This window comes from Myotis lucifugus, unplaced genomic scaffold, assembly GCF_000147115.1.
Source record: "Myotis lucifugus unplaced genomic scaffold, Myoluc2.0 scaffold_212, whole genome shotgun sequence".
Taxonomy (NCBI): domain Eukaryota; kingdom Metazoa; phylum Chordata; class Mammalia; order Chiroptera; family Vespertilionidae; genus Myotis; species Myotis lucifugus.
In genome coordinates this window covers 344,322-357,208 of record NW_005871260.1, presented here as the reverse complement: position 1 = coordinate 357,208, position 12,887 = coordinate 344,322, and positions in this window count along the sequence as shown.

Below are 12,887 nucleotides of genomic sequence, written 5' to 3'. Positions count from 1 at the left end.
GACCCCATGGCACAAAATGCAGCCCACAGCCCAGCCCAGTCTGGGAACTGTCACTGTGGGCACCGGGTAATGACATCACGTAGCAACGCCCAGCTTCCTCTCCCTAGTGACTAGCCTCCTTGGTGATTCTTCAGCCCAGGAGCACGACTTGCTTTAAAGCCAGGTGCAAACATTTTACCCTTTAACCAAATGTCTGTGAAGTGTTTTCCCATGCTTCATCTCATTTGATCCTCACAGAAGTCCTGGAGTAGGGAGATAGGAGACTCGGTGGAATCCTATTTTCATTAGCCGGAAAATGGAGATTTAGAAAGTTTAGAAACTTGACCCAACTGGAAAGAAGTAAGAAACGGTGGACCTTTAAAATGACTTCAGTTTTCTCACTGTGCAGAATATAGTCAAACACTGCTGCAGTTAAATATTTTACCCTTTGTTCTCCCTGCATGATCTACAATAATATCTGCTTTGTGTTGGTATTTACTGTTTTGTTGCTGACAATTACCTGAAAGAGAAGTTGGGGTGCTTCACTGGGCTGGAAAAAGTTTAGCTAAATCAGAAAGCAGTTCTAATTAAGCAAGTTTGTTCTATTTATAATAATGAAAGCATAATATGCAAATCTACCAAACGACCAAACAGCAGAACTACCGTCCAACGACCATGCTATGACACGCACTGGCTCCAGGCCAGCCAAGATGGGTTCGATGTGATTGGTTGGGGGGGGACCGCCATCACCCCATGATCACCCTGCAGAGGGAGGCCCAGGCTACCCTCTGCAGGGCAATCAATGGCGGGGCTCCGCGATCGATCACCCCAAAGAGGGAGGCCCAGCCACCGGCCAGTGGGGCAATCGATGTGGGGGGGGAAGGGGGGACTCCATGATTGCCCCACAGAGGGAGGCCCAGGCCAGCCAAGCGATCGCACCCCATGTCTGTCACCTGCATAGGGAGGCAACCAGTGGCGAGGATGGGAGGGCAGCACCACACAGATGGCAAGCAGTGGCAGCGGCAGGGGTGGGGCCAGCTGGGGGAAGTAAAGCCCCCATAGGCCCTGATCACCGTCCCGGCCTAGGGACCCTACCCGAGGGGTCCCAGATTGAGAGAGGGCGTAGGCTGGGCTGAGGGACACACACACACACACACACACCACCCACCCCCACCCCCCATGCACGAATTAAGTGCACCGGGCCTCTAGTATATATATAAAAGGCTAAGTTGACTTGTGCATGCGTGATACATATAATGCTCTTGCTGGCGCCATTCGCACGTGTGTGTTTTGATCTGTCATTGTCGATTGTGAATTTGGTTGACACTTCTATTATAGAGAAAGGGCGAATAGTGAGATTAAAATATTTCTTCCACTTAATTTCCTTTCAGTGTGCATGGATCTGTGCACTGGGCCATTAGTGTAATAAAGAGCATGTAGAATGGGAGAGATTGTGAGGCACAACTTTGGAAAATATGCCTCCCCTTTTATCTGCGTCTTCTCTTTCCTCCACCACTATTGTTCCCGTCCGGCTCAATTTTGATTCCACTCCCAGCAGTTCCTCCTCAAGGTGGGGTCCTCAGTGTGGAGGGAGCCCTGGCTGGGTCACATTGAAATGTTCACAGGGTCTGGACTGCTCCAGACCACCCAGGCCTTGCCGTGGGCCTCTTGCCCTGCCTGGCTTTTGTATTGGGCAGTTCCAGTCACTCCCTAGCGAGAATGGCTGTCAGGCATTCTCCTCTTCTCAGAGCTGTCAGACACTTCTTTGCTCCTCTCTGCTTTCTCTTGCATAGACATTGATATTGTGCCTCTTGGTGGTTTGTCCTCACCCGTTTGGAATTTGGAGTTTGTGAGTTATACCGTCTTGTGTAAATGTTGTCCCTAGGGTTTTGACTATCTAGTCAGTCTGTTTTTATGGGGGGATTTGTGTGCTGCCACTACCACCACCCTTTACCAGAATTCTCTCAGAGGGATCTTTTAAAACCACACCACCGGTTGATGAACACTCTCCAATGACGTGCATCGCAACCAGAATAAAATGCAAACCTCTTACCTTGAGGATCTCACTCCCTCTCTGCCCTCCTCTGCCACTTCTCTGTTGCCTGTGCTCCGGCCACACAGTCTTCTTTCCGTTCCTCAAATAGTTTGCTCCAGGGCCTTCCGACTAGCCTGGCATGTGCTTTCTGAATATAGTCACATGGCTGACTGCTTCTTACCATGAAGGTATCTGTGTAAATGTCATCTCCTCCAACAGACCTGACCTTCCAGTTTAGAGTTGTTTTCCAGCCAGTCTGTACCACATTGTTCTATTTTCTTTTCACTGAAGCACTTACCATCACATGGCATTCTTTCTTTGTTTATTGGGTGTCCCCCATGGCAACCACTGTAAGGTAAGAAATCCTGTCTTATTGAACACTGCATTCCCCATTCCTGGCACACAGTAGATACTTAATAAATGTTAGTAAATTGAAAAAGAGATGGGGAGGGTAGGATGGAGGAAGAAAGAGAGAGAACAAAGGAAGAAGGAAAGGAAGGAATGAAGAAAGGAAGAAGGGAGGAAGGAGAATGGGAGGGAGGGACGTGAATGGCACTCCAGGTCCCCTGATTGTATGGTAACTATCATTATGGTCTCTGGGCTGCTTTATCTTGTGGTCCTCAGTTTACTAGAAAGCTTTCCCGTCTCTAATAGTGTTTGTAGTAGACCTGTGACATCCATGAGGAATATGCCCAGGGGGTTCTTGTTTCCACCAATTCACAAATATTATCACATAAAATGTCCTTTGTAAAATGCAGTAAAGTGTAACTGAAAAATTTAAGTGACCTCTTAGTGTATCTTTGAATACAGAACTAAAATCATTTCTAAAGCCATTAAAATAAATTCAGCCACTAGAAAATAAAAAATAAAAAATGCTCCACTACATTGCACAAGCTTTTTACTTTCAAGGGGTTCTTATTATCCCGCTCGATGCCCTCTGGTGTGGCAGGTTGTGAAGTCCAGTTTAATTGGAAAATCTGCCATATTGACCTGGAATAGGAAGACAAACTGTCCTTGGGCTCCTTAAATCTGATAACTCGTTTTCTCCCTGAAATTATATGTTAACAAAGGCATTTTCTTTAAGCATAGCGCTTTGTCTTCATGGAACAGGTGTTCTGGTTTCTTCCTCATCTTTGCATTCCTTTGTTTTGGGCGGCATGCTTCCAGGGCCATGTAGCTGCTGCTGTCCTCTGCACCTCACATTCAATAGAGCACTATCTGTCCGGCTGGCGTGGCTCAGTGGTTGAGCATCTACCTATGAACTAGAAGGTCACGGTTCGATTCCTGGTCAGGGCATATGCCTGGGTTGCAGGCTCGATCCCCAGTGGGGGACGTGCAGGAGGCAGCTGATCAATGATTATCTCTCCTCATTGATGTTTCTATCTCTTTCTCCCTCTCCCTTCTTCTCTGGAATCAATAAAAATATATTTAATTTAAAAAATAGGCTGCTATCCCATGTTCCCAAACAGAGACTTGCTCGAGATGAGGCCAGTTCAGACCTGCCCTCATGTCTTGGGCCATGTCCACAGCTCTCCATCGTTTCTCATTTCCCTTGTCTTTACTGACGTTTTCACTGTGGAGCAATTTGGTACCTACTGAATACTATGAAATTACATGTAGAAATATGGCTCCAGCCCTACACTGAAAATGCAACCCTTTTTTCCTTCACTTATCTTCTACTTACCTTTTCCTGCTTCTGTTTTCCTTTCTTCATAGTGTCTTTCTTTTCTTTTTCCATAGGTAATACAATCTGCACAAGCATGCACACAAATAATACTGCCCCACAGCTTAATTATAGGGCTCATGGTTTCATACGAGCCTTGTGAACTGTTTTTTTCTAAAAAAGATTCCAGCACTCTAGTACTTGATGGTACACCTTCTTGTACCAAGCACTTAGATATATTTATCTCATTTGATTTCCAACATAGTCCTGCCAGTAGGTGATCACAGCCCCATTGCACTGGCAAAGGAAACTAAGGCTCAGAGAAGCTAGTGAAAGCAAAGTAGTTTTTATCCTAAGTCTGTCTGTCTAATTTAGTGTCTTTACATTCTTGTTAATAAGTGTGTGTGTGTGTGTGTGTGTGTGTGTGTGTGTGTAAGGATGTATATAGATAATTATCTTTTTTTTTAGAGAGGGCAGCAGTGTCCAATAGAAATATAATATGAGCCACAAATAAAAGTCTCATGTCTGTTTTAATATTTATTGTAGCCACATTTCTAAAAGTCAAAATAAATAGGTAAAATTAACTTTAATGATAGATTTTAGTAAACTAATATACTATACAAAATAGTTTCATTTTAATATGCAATCAATATAAAAATTGTTAATGAGCTATTTTACATTTTATGTTGTGTATAGTTCTTCAAAATCCAGTATGTATTTTACATTTACAGTATGTTTTCATGTGGACAAGCCACATTTCAAGTGCTCATTAGCTAATAGTGGCTACTGTTTTCTAAAGTACAGAAGGGAGGAAGGGGAAAAGAAAGTAATAATGTACAAAAAAGTATGCAGTGTGGATCCTCAGTTCCTCCATCTTTATCCCCAAAGGCAAACACAATTTTCACATACTTTTCAGAGTTATTTTATGCATTAGCTGTATTTTTCCTCATTTTAAAAATACAAATAAAGGCACACTATGTACAGTTTTGTGTTTTAGTCCTTTTTTCTCACGAGTCCTTTTTTTCTCACGACTATATCTTGGAGGTCATTCTTTAGTGTGGTATAAGTATGTGTGTGTGTGTGTGTTTGTATGTGTATATGTATGCATGTATTGTGTGTGTATGTGTTGCATGTGTATTTGCGTGTGTTCAATTCAATGCAATAAATATTTATTGACAACCTATTATGTGCCACACACTTTGCTAGGCACTTGTGTTATATCTGTGAACAACACCGAGAAATGCCTCTGCCTTTGGATTTTACATTTTAGAGGGGAGGGATAGTAAATATCTAAGTAGGTAAGTTATATAGTGTGTTAGAAGTACCAAGTATTATAAAAAAGGAAAAATTGTGGGGAAGAGGAGTTTCCATTCCAAATAGGGCGCTCAGGGTAGACCTCACAAGAAGGTGAGACTTGCTCAATGCCTTGAGGGAGGCAAGGGGCTAACTCTGGGGTGTAGGGTGTTATAAGCAGGGGGAGAGGCATGTAAAAGCCCAAGGTGGATGTGCTCAGCTCTTCTGAGGAGCAATGAAGAGGTCAATGCGTCTGGAATGAAGTGCGAGAGAGGAGCAGGGAAGTGAGTGAGCTCGGATTGGAGAGGATGGTGGGTCTTGTTGCTTTGTAGACAGGCTACTGTGACCCCTGGGACTATTGCTCTGAGCATAGGGAGTTCTGCCACATTCTCATTAGCAGCCACAAGCTTTCCAATGTATGGATGTACCATAATTTATTTACCAGTCTCCTACTCAGAGGGATACTTAGGTTCTTTTTGACCTGTTTTATATTCTAAACAACGACACATTATACATCCTTGAATCCATGTGTTTTTGCTCATGTGTGTGAATTTACATGCAGAATAAATTTCTAGCAATGAAATAGTTAGATGCAGGGATGGTCATTTTTCATTTTCCCAGATATTGCCCAGTTGCTCTCTCAAGGGATTGTACAAATTTCGACTCCCATCTACAATATATGAGACTGCTTGTTTTCCTATTACTAGAGTACTTAATCAATAATTTTATTTTTGGTAATTCTATAAGTAAAAGTGTTCTTCTATTGGTATAATTTTACTGTGATTCCCACTCCCCCTTCATTCTAAATCATATAATAATGAAGATTTTATTCTGCTCCCTTCCCACCCCACCCCCAGGGCTCCCAAACTGCTTTGCACTTTACATCTATTATAACAAATATTGCTTTGTATTTTAATTGTTTGTGTCCTGTGTCCCACTCTTTGCTATAAGTTTCTCAAAAGCAGGGCTAATCTCTCATTTTTTATACCTCCTCCAACGACTACAATTTTGCTAAATGCACAATAAGCAGTTATCATCTCTTTGTTGATTAACAAGTGAAGGACTTAATTCTATTTGAATTATGCTACATAGTCTTATACTTGTATTATCAATTTAATAATTAAAATGACAGCAAGACCGGTCAGTGGAACTCTTTGATTTATTGGATTACATGTTTTTGACTGCCAGCTGAGAACAATGATGTCTTCTATCTGTAGAGCTCAGGATGGCTATAGTCAATTTGTTATCTTATTTCGAATCCCCAAAGTAAGCATTTCTTGAAATATACAAAGACCTGAGCCGGACTGAATTGGATACCTGTGTAGGTGGCAGTAAATACAGGTCAGCCAGATCCCTGTATCTTTGTCTGCTTCTATCTGGTTCATCATCTTGAAACTGAGCAGCAATTTCTGGTCCATAGCCTTGGGCATCTGGCTGCTCAGGTCATTAGGCCAATGGGTATGCAGTCACTTAGCTTTGAGAATCTTGAAAATATGATTTGAAAATGGATTTGGACAGAGGAGCGGAGTGCGAGCTGGGTCAGGAAGATGAGCAGCATTTCCTGGGCTGGGTCTCCCTGCACACTGAGTCCCTGGAGATAATCACAAATGTTCCATTTTGGAAATGTTATACTGACTCTCCCTCCTCCGTGCACATAAGCATATTAAGGGTTCTGAGAAATCCTGTGGTAAAGAAAACTCTTTATCTCAATGCTTGTCAAATTGATTTGACCACAGAAAACTGTGTTTTTCTTAGTAATAACTACCAATATAGCACAGGGTACTAGTTTTCCACAAAATAGATTTGGAGAAAAACAAGGTCAGGTTTTTGTCTCTGTTTTTCATTTTCTAGCAATAGAGGCACTTATTTAAATTTATATGCATAATTATCATATATATTCTTAGCATACATTCATTAAATGAAGAGTTTGTATCTGGTATGGACTGGTTTGTAGCCAGTTGACTATAGAAAGAGGCCATGAAGGAACTGAACATTTTAATTTAGTGATCTATTTTTTTTAATAGACTATATCGCAGGGCTAATTAGAAACATTAAAGCTAACCTGAGAATTTAGGAACAAATATAAGCCTTAAAATTGATATATGGAGAAAGCGATGATTTTAAAAAATAAGACAAGATACTAATTTCCCCTATGTAACATGTTCAGACACCTGAAATGTTGTCCGAAGAATGCTTCTAAAACTTCTACTTGTATTGTCAGAGATGCTCTTGCATGGATTTTCAGTGACGGAGTTTTCCTTAACAGGCCCTGAGAACTTGGCTCTGTGCATAGAAATCCAGTGCCCCTCCCCGCCTTTTGTTACAGCCTGTGCTTTCAGCCTCTCTAATGCACTCACCTTGCTCTTCCCCTTCTCATTTCTCTCTCTTCCCTCACTGTGCTCCTTATAACATCCACTAGGCTGGCAATTAGGGGCTGAGCACAGATGCATCCTTTAATTTAATTTCACATTCCATCATTGGAAACATGACCGAGTGTGTGCGGCATTTGGCCTTCAGAGTGCTGGGAAATCAATATGTTAATTTACCTCCATCTTCTGAAATCATCTTTGAGAGAGAGCAGGCACCTCCTGTGAAATGAGAGGCCCACCCTGGGGGGAGCAGGTGCTCTGTGTGAGAGACATGACCCCCAGTACTTGCACTCTCCAGCTCCACCTGCTTTGTGAGTCAGTTGTGTTTCAAAGAATATGAGTAAACTGACTGTTTGGAACTTTGAGCACTTCTTTTCCCTCCTGCTGAATAATGTTGTCTATGGTTCTTATGATTCCAGATCAGCCCTTAAAAGCCCATTAACCCCTAGTGTATCCAAATCATGCTATAAATAGTTAATTCATGGAGGCTGCAGTGATACAGATGTACTGCCAGCCGAAGAGAAATAACAGTCCCAGTTCTCCTGGAGTGATAGTTCCATTAATTCGGCATATGGTGGCATTCCCTTTTTAGTATCCAGATCTTATTGGTGACTAATATTCAGCTTGTGGTGAAACGAAACCTCCAAGGTTGTTCCTACGTCAGATGCTCTAAAGTTAGGGCTGCGGCTCCCCACTTTTTAATACCTGTGTAGTTAAAACATTTTATGTTAATGAAAGTATATCTCTGTTGCATCCCATCTCATTGTTCCTGAAGCAGAGTGCTTTACTAATCTTCATTTCCTCATTATTCAACACTTGGCTTTCTCTTAGTCGTGTCACTTTCATATTGGTTTAATTTTATTCCCAGGCCTTTACACAGACTGTGGGTAGATAGGAAGCTTTAGGAGCTTCAGTTTACACAGCATTTTTATAAGAAAACATGGACTCATTTGAACATCCCACAAGCTGTGGGCTAAGATTTTCATGATCTCCATTTAGGTGGATGGCAAAATCGAGGCAACAGCATTATGCCTTAACAAAGACTTTGAGCCATCCCCGACCCATTCAGTTTTCTCCTTTTCCTACCACATGACAATATCTCACTGAATTTACTCTCAAATATACTGTTCTCTGTTTTTTGAATGTTGACATAAATATCAAAGGAATTGCAGGACTTCCCTCTCCTCTGACATCTCCTCAACGTCCCAGCTCTCCAACTCGTGTTGGGTCTATTGTTCACTTGGTCTGAAAGCCCTGTTTTCCCAGCTGCATGTGTTGGGGAGGGTCTCATCTCCTGCGGCCTTGTGGGTCTCCTACGCCTAATGCTCTGGGGCATGGCTTCCAGCCTGTGTGCCGGCCCCACTGGAGTCTCCAGGGGCCATCGAGAGTCTACCCAAGTGGGAAAAGCTCTTTCCCTCCCATCTGTACTGCACTCTGTTACATGGACCTTTCAGTGGTTGTCTGTGCTCTCCAAAGCCTAAAGGTCTTTAAAGATCAGCGTTTTTCTATCTTCAGTCCCCAGAGCTCTGTCACCAGCCTATGGGGTAGAGGTGACACACACTAATGACTCAGATCAGGCTCCTCTCCAACCTGCTGCCATTATCCTCACGTGGCAGCAGGCTTCCCTCTTAGGATGTAGTATTCCCTTGGTGGTTTCTCACTCCTCTCTTAAAGGCATACCCCATTAGCCCTTCAGGCTACCCAGCTGTGACTGAAGCTTGGAGCCAACAGGATTTATTCTCTCAGTCTTGAACCCCATCAATAAAATGTCCTTTGTGTCATTTTCAGTGTGTCCCAAAGGGTTTGGCTTATTTGGGGATTTAGCTCCCTTCTCTGTACTTTGGGATCACCCTTTACTATTTTTTCTTGTTCATGACCCAATTCTTCCTTGTTGTATTAATTTCTCATTTATTTTATGTATCACTCATGGGTGTGGGTCCTGTTTTAATAAATTAAAGATTCTTCTGTCAATTGTTGCAATTGCAATGTGCCTCCATAGATTTACCCTCCATAGTAGATCCAAGACTTGGCTGTTTGTGGCCAAACCCTAAAGACTTAGGCTTTGGCCTGAACTGGTGAAGTAACATTTCTTGTTTACTTTAGGCTTACTGGACTTACTTTTCCCCAAAAACCAGTAGGAGACTTTCTGGCCTTGAGATGGCTTTTGTAAGCACAGTAGCCTCTTTAAACGCCAGGTCAGTTGTGTAACCCTCAAAACAAATTTGAGTGAGTCTTAGAAATGACTTGTTCTTTGGGGCCACTCTGGCCTGGGATTGGCTGAATACAGATTGTATCCAAAATTCTTTAGACCAAAATGAACTCAAAAATTTAATTCAGCCTTAATATATACTCCACAGATCTGTAGCAATAGACGAGTAGGCCTTATTTTATAATGTACTCTATGGTTTGGGTAGGAGTGCATCTATGTGTGTTATATGTGTGTGTGTGTGCAAGATCTCCTATGCTTGTGGCCCAATATACTCATGTAAATAGTTGAAACTTAATGATCCATTGTGTTACTATATTACATTTGAGTATCAGGTCGGAAAAATGTAATAATGAGAATAAAAGTATCATCATTAAAAATGAATTTTCTTTAAATAAGCCTTTCCTGAGTTGAAGATTAGGGCTCCAGAAGATGAAATGGTCTGTGGTGTTGAGTCTTTGGCTTGTCTCTGGATAATAAACCACAGCACAGAGGCCAGTTGCGAACTTTTTATTGAAGGTTTGACTGATAAAGTAGATTGGGGCTCCTAGTACCATGAGGTAGGGAATGTGGCTTGTATATCTATAAATATAAAGGGAAGAAAGTCCATCATAAAGTTAAAGTAGATCCCTGACCCATCCAGCTCACCCTTTGGAGCTCCATTGCCCATATGTTCCTCAGCCCCTGCTTTTCTCTGGTCACTGATAGCTCTCTTCCATGGCTCTGCCTTTGCTTCCCCAGGGAGGAGTCAGTGGGTCACCCTGCTACTTGCCATTCTATTTTAATTAACTGTTTGCCCCATCAAATGCAAAGCCTGCCCAGCCGTGGTAGCTCAGTGTTTAAACATTGATCTATGAACCAGGAGGTCACGGGTTCAATTCCCAGTCAGGGCACATTCCTGGGTTGTGGGCTTGATCCCCAGTAGGAGGCGTGCAGGAGGCAGCTGATCAATGATTCTCTCTCATCATTGATGTTTCTATCTCTCCCTCTCTCCCTTCCTCTCTGAAACCAATAAAAATATATATTTAAAAAGTGCAAAGTCTAAATCCCTTTTCTTTCTTTTTCTTGGCAAACATAACTTTCACAGAATAAACTTGGGTCTGACCCAGCTATAAAAATAAATTGATAGCACTTCTGTTAATGAACTTCATACTGAATCAAACTCTCCATCCAGGCACCCTTACATTTTAGATGCCCTGAGCAATAACTTCATCTGAATTTGACATTTGACAGACCTAAAGGACTGCCTTTCTTTTGGCTTATTGGATAGCCATTTGTTTATTCATTCATGCCATTCTTTGTTCAGCATTTGCTGAGTGTGCACTCTGTTATAATAAAAACCAAAGCTCACATTAACAAACACACACTGTGTGCTGGGCACTGTGCTAGGGGCTTCAGTTCATTTCAGTAATTCCATGCATCAGGCATTAGTATTATCTCCATTTTATAGGCAAGGAAATGGAGGATAGGGGGTAGGTAATTTCCCCCAAGGCCACCAGCTGGTGAGTGGCATATTTGGGATACAACCCCATATTTGAATAGCTCCAACACCCATCTTTCAATTAAGTTACCAGAATCATTTTCAGTTATAAATAAACTATTGTCCAGTTCCCTTATTCCTCATTAATTAAAACCAAGAGTGTCAGCAAAGTGGGATGGGAAGGAATATTCTCCTTTCCTGATACTCGGTTATTTTTTTGTGAGCTCAGGAGTGGATGCAGAGATAGGAATGGATGCAGCCAGGAAGATTAAAAGAGACATTACAAAAATAATCACCATTGGTTGTTCTAGTGCACTTTCTGGAAAGGTTTCCCCCTACATTCAGACAGATAATGCAATCAGACAGATAATGAGGGGTACGCTCAGCACACTGAAGCCTTTGCTCGGGGACGGAGCCGGTTTCTTAGACACTGTGTTCTGAACTGGCACCTTGACCTCCACCCCACTTGTGTCCTTGACCTCCGCCCCACTTCTCAGGTTGGGGCCTGGTGGCCTTTCATGCCCCAGCCATTTTGGTCATTAGGGGTGAATGGTTTCATGTGCGTACAGGAAGAGGAAGTAAAGAAGTGATTCTCACACTTTACTGAGCATAATCACCAGGGAGGAGTCGTAAAATGAACTTTAGGGGCCTCATCCATATTAATTCCCATCTAGCACCTCTGGAGTGGGGCCTGGGAATCTGTATTTTCAGTAGGCACCTCGGGGATTGTGATGGCAGTGGTCAGAGGACCATGTTTGCAGAAAGGCTCAGGCAGAAGAATATTTCTAGCCAGAGAATCATTCATGGGGCTGAATACATTTGAATGAGGCAGTGATCCTCAAAGTGTGGTCCCCTGGAGAGCAGCAGCAGCACCTGGGAGCTGGTTAGGAATGCCAAGGACATGGAGAGTCGGGAGTGCAGCCCAGCAATCTGCATTGTAACAAGGGCTCCCGGGGATGCTCACTTAAGAGCAAGACTGCTGGGTTAAGGGAATCCAAGTGCTGTTGTCAAGTCCAACATTATTGGTTCTCAGACCCAGAAACACATTGGAATTACCTGAAAGGTTTAGAAACGGGGTCACATTCCCAGAGATTCTGAATGAATGGTTTGGATGTAGGCTGGGTGTCCCGATTTGTCCAAATGTACCCAGGCTACTCCAATGTGCAGTGAAGTTTAAGATCCACTGATCTCTCACTCTGGATACCTGAAGTTTGTGTGTGTGTATGTTTTCTCACTCTATAATGTGAAAACTCTTAAATGCAAGCATTGCCTTTGTCCCCAGTCACCAATAATAAAATGCCACTGCATCAAAAAAAAAGGGTTGGGGGGCAAATGTCAGTATGTATCAATGGTATCTAGCTGACATGTTCATTTTCCATAATATACCTTTACACTATAACCTGAGCATGGAAGAGACAAATAACTTCTTCCAAACATTGTGAAAACCAGAGACGAGGGTGAAATGAGAACACACTGTGCCTGCCTTCATTCCCTCGGCCTTTTGGCCAGTCCACTGGGCCACAGGAACTCGCAAGTTACTAACTTTCTCAATTCCCTCCGGTGCATTATCCCCTGTGTTGGCAAATTCTCTTCTTTATTACCATGGAAGCAACTGGCAAGGTGGCAAGTCCCAATGAACAAGGCCTATAGCATTCCCAGCTGCGCATGGCTGTATGTGAGTGTGCATTTGTAGACAAACGCTTCAATGGTTGGTGATAATAAAAACTGTAATTTGGCGAAGTGGGTGCCTGCTAAACTGAGGTTATAGAAACTATTCATTTCAGCAAAGTTCATTAGAAAGTGCCAGCAATTTGCAAATGGCCTTCCCTGATGGAAGACCTCCTCCCTAGTTTCCTCAGTGT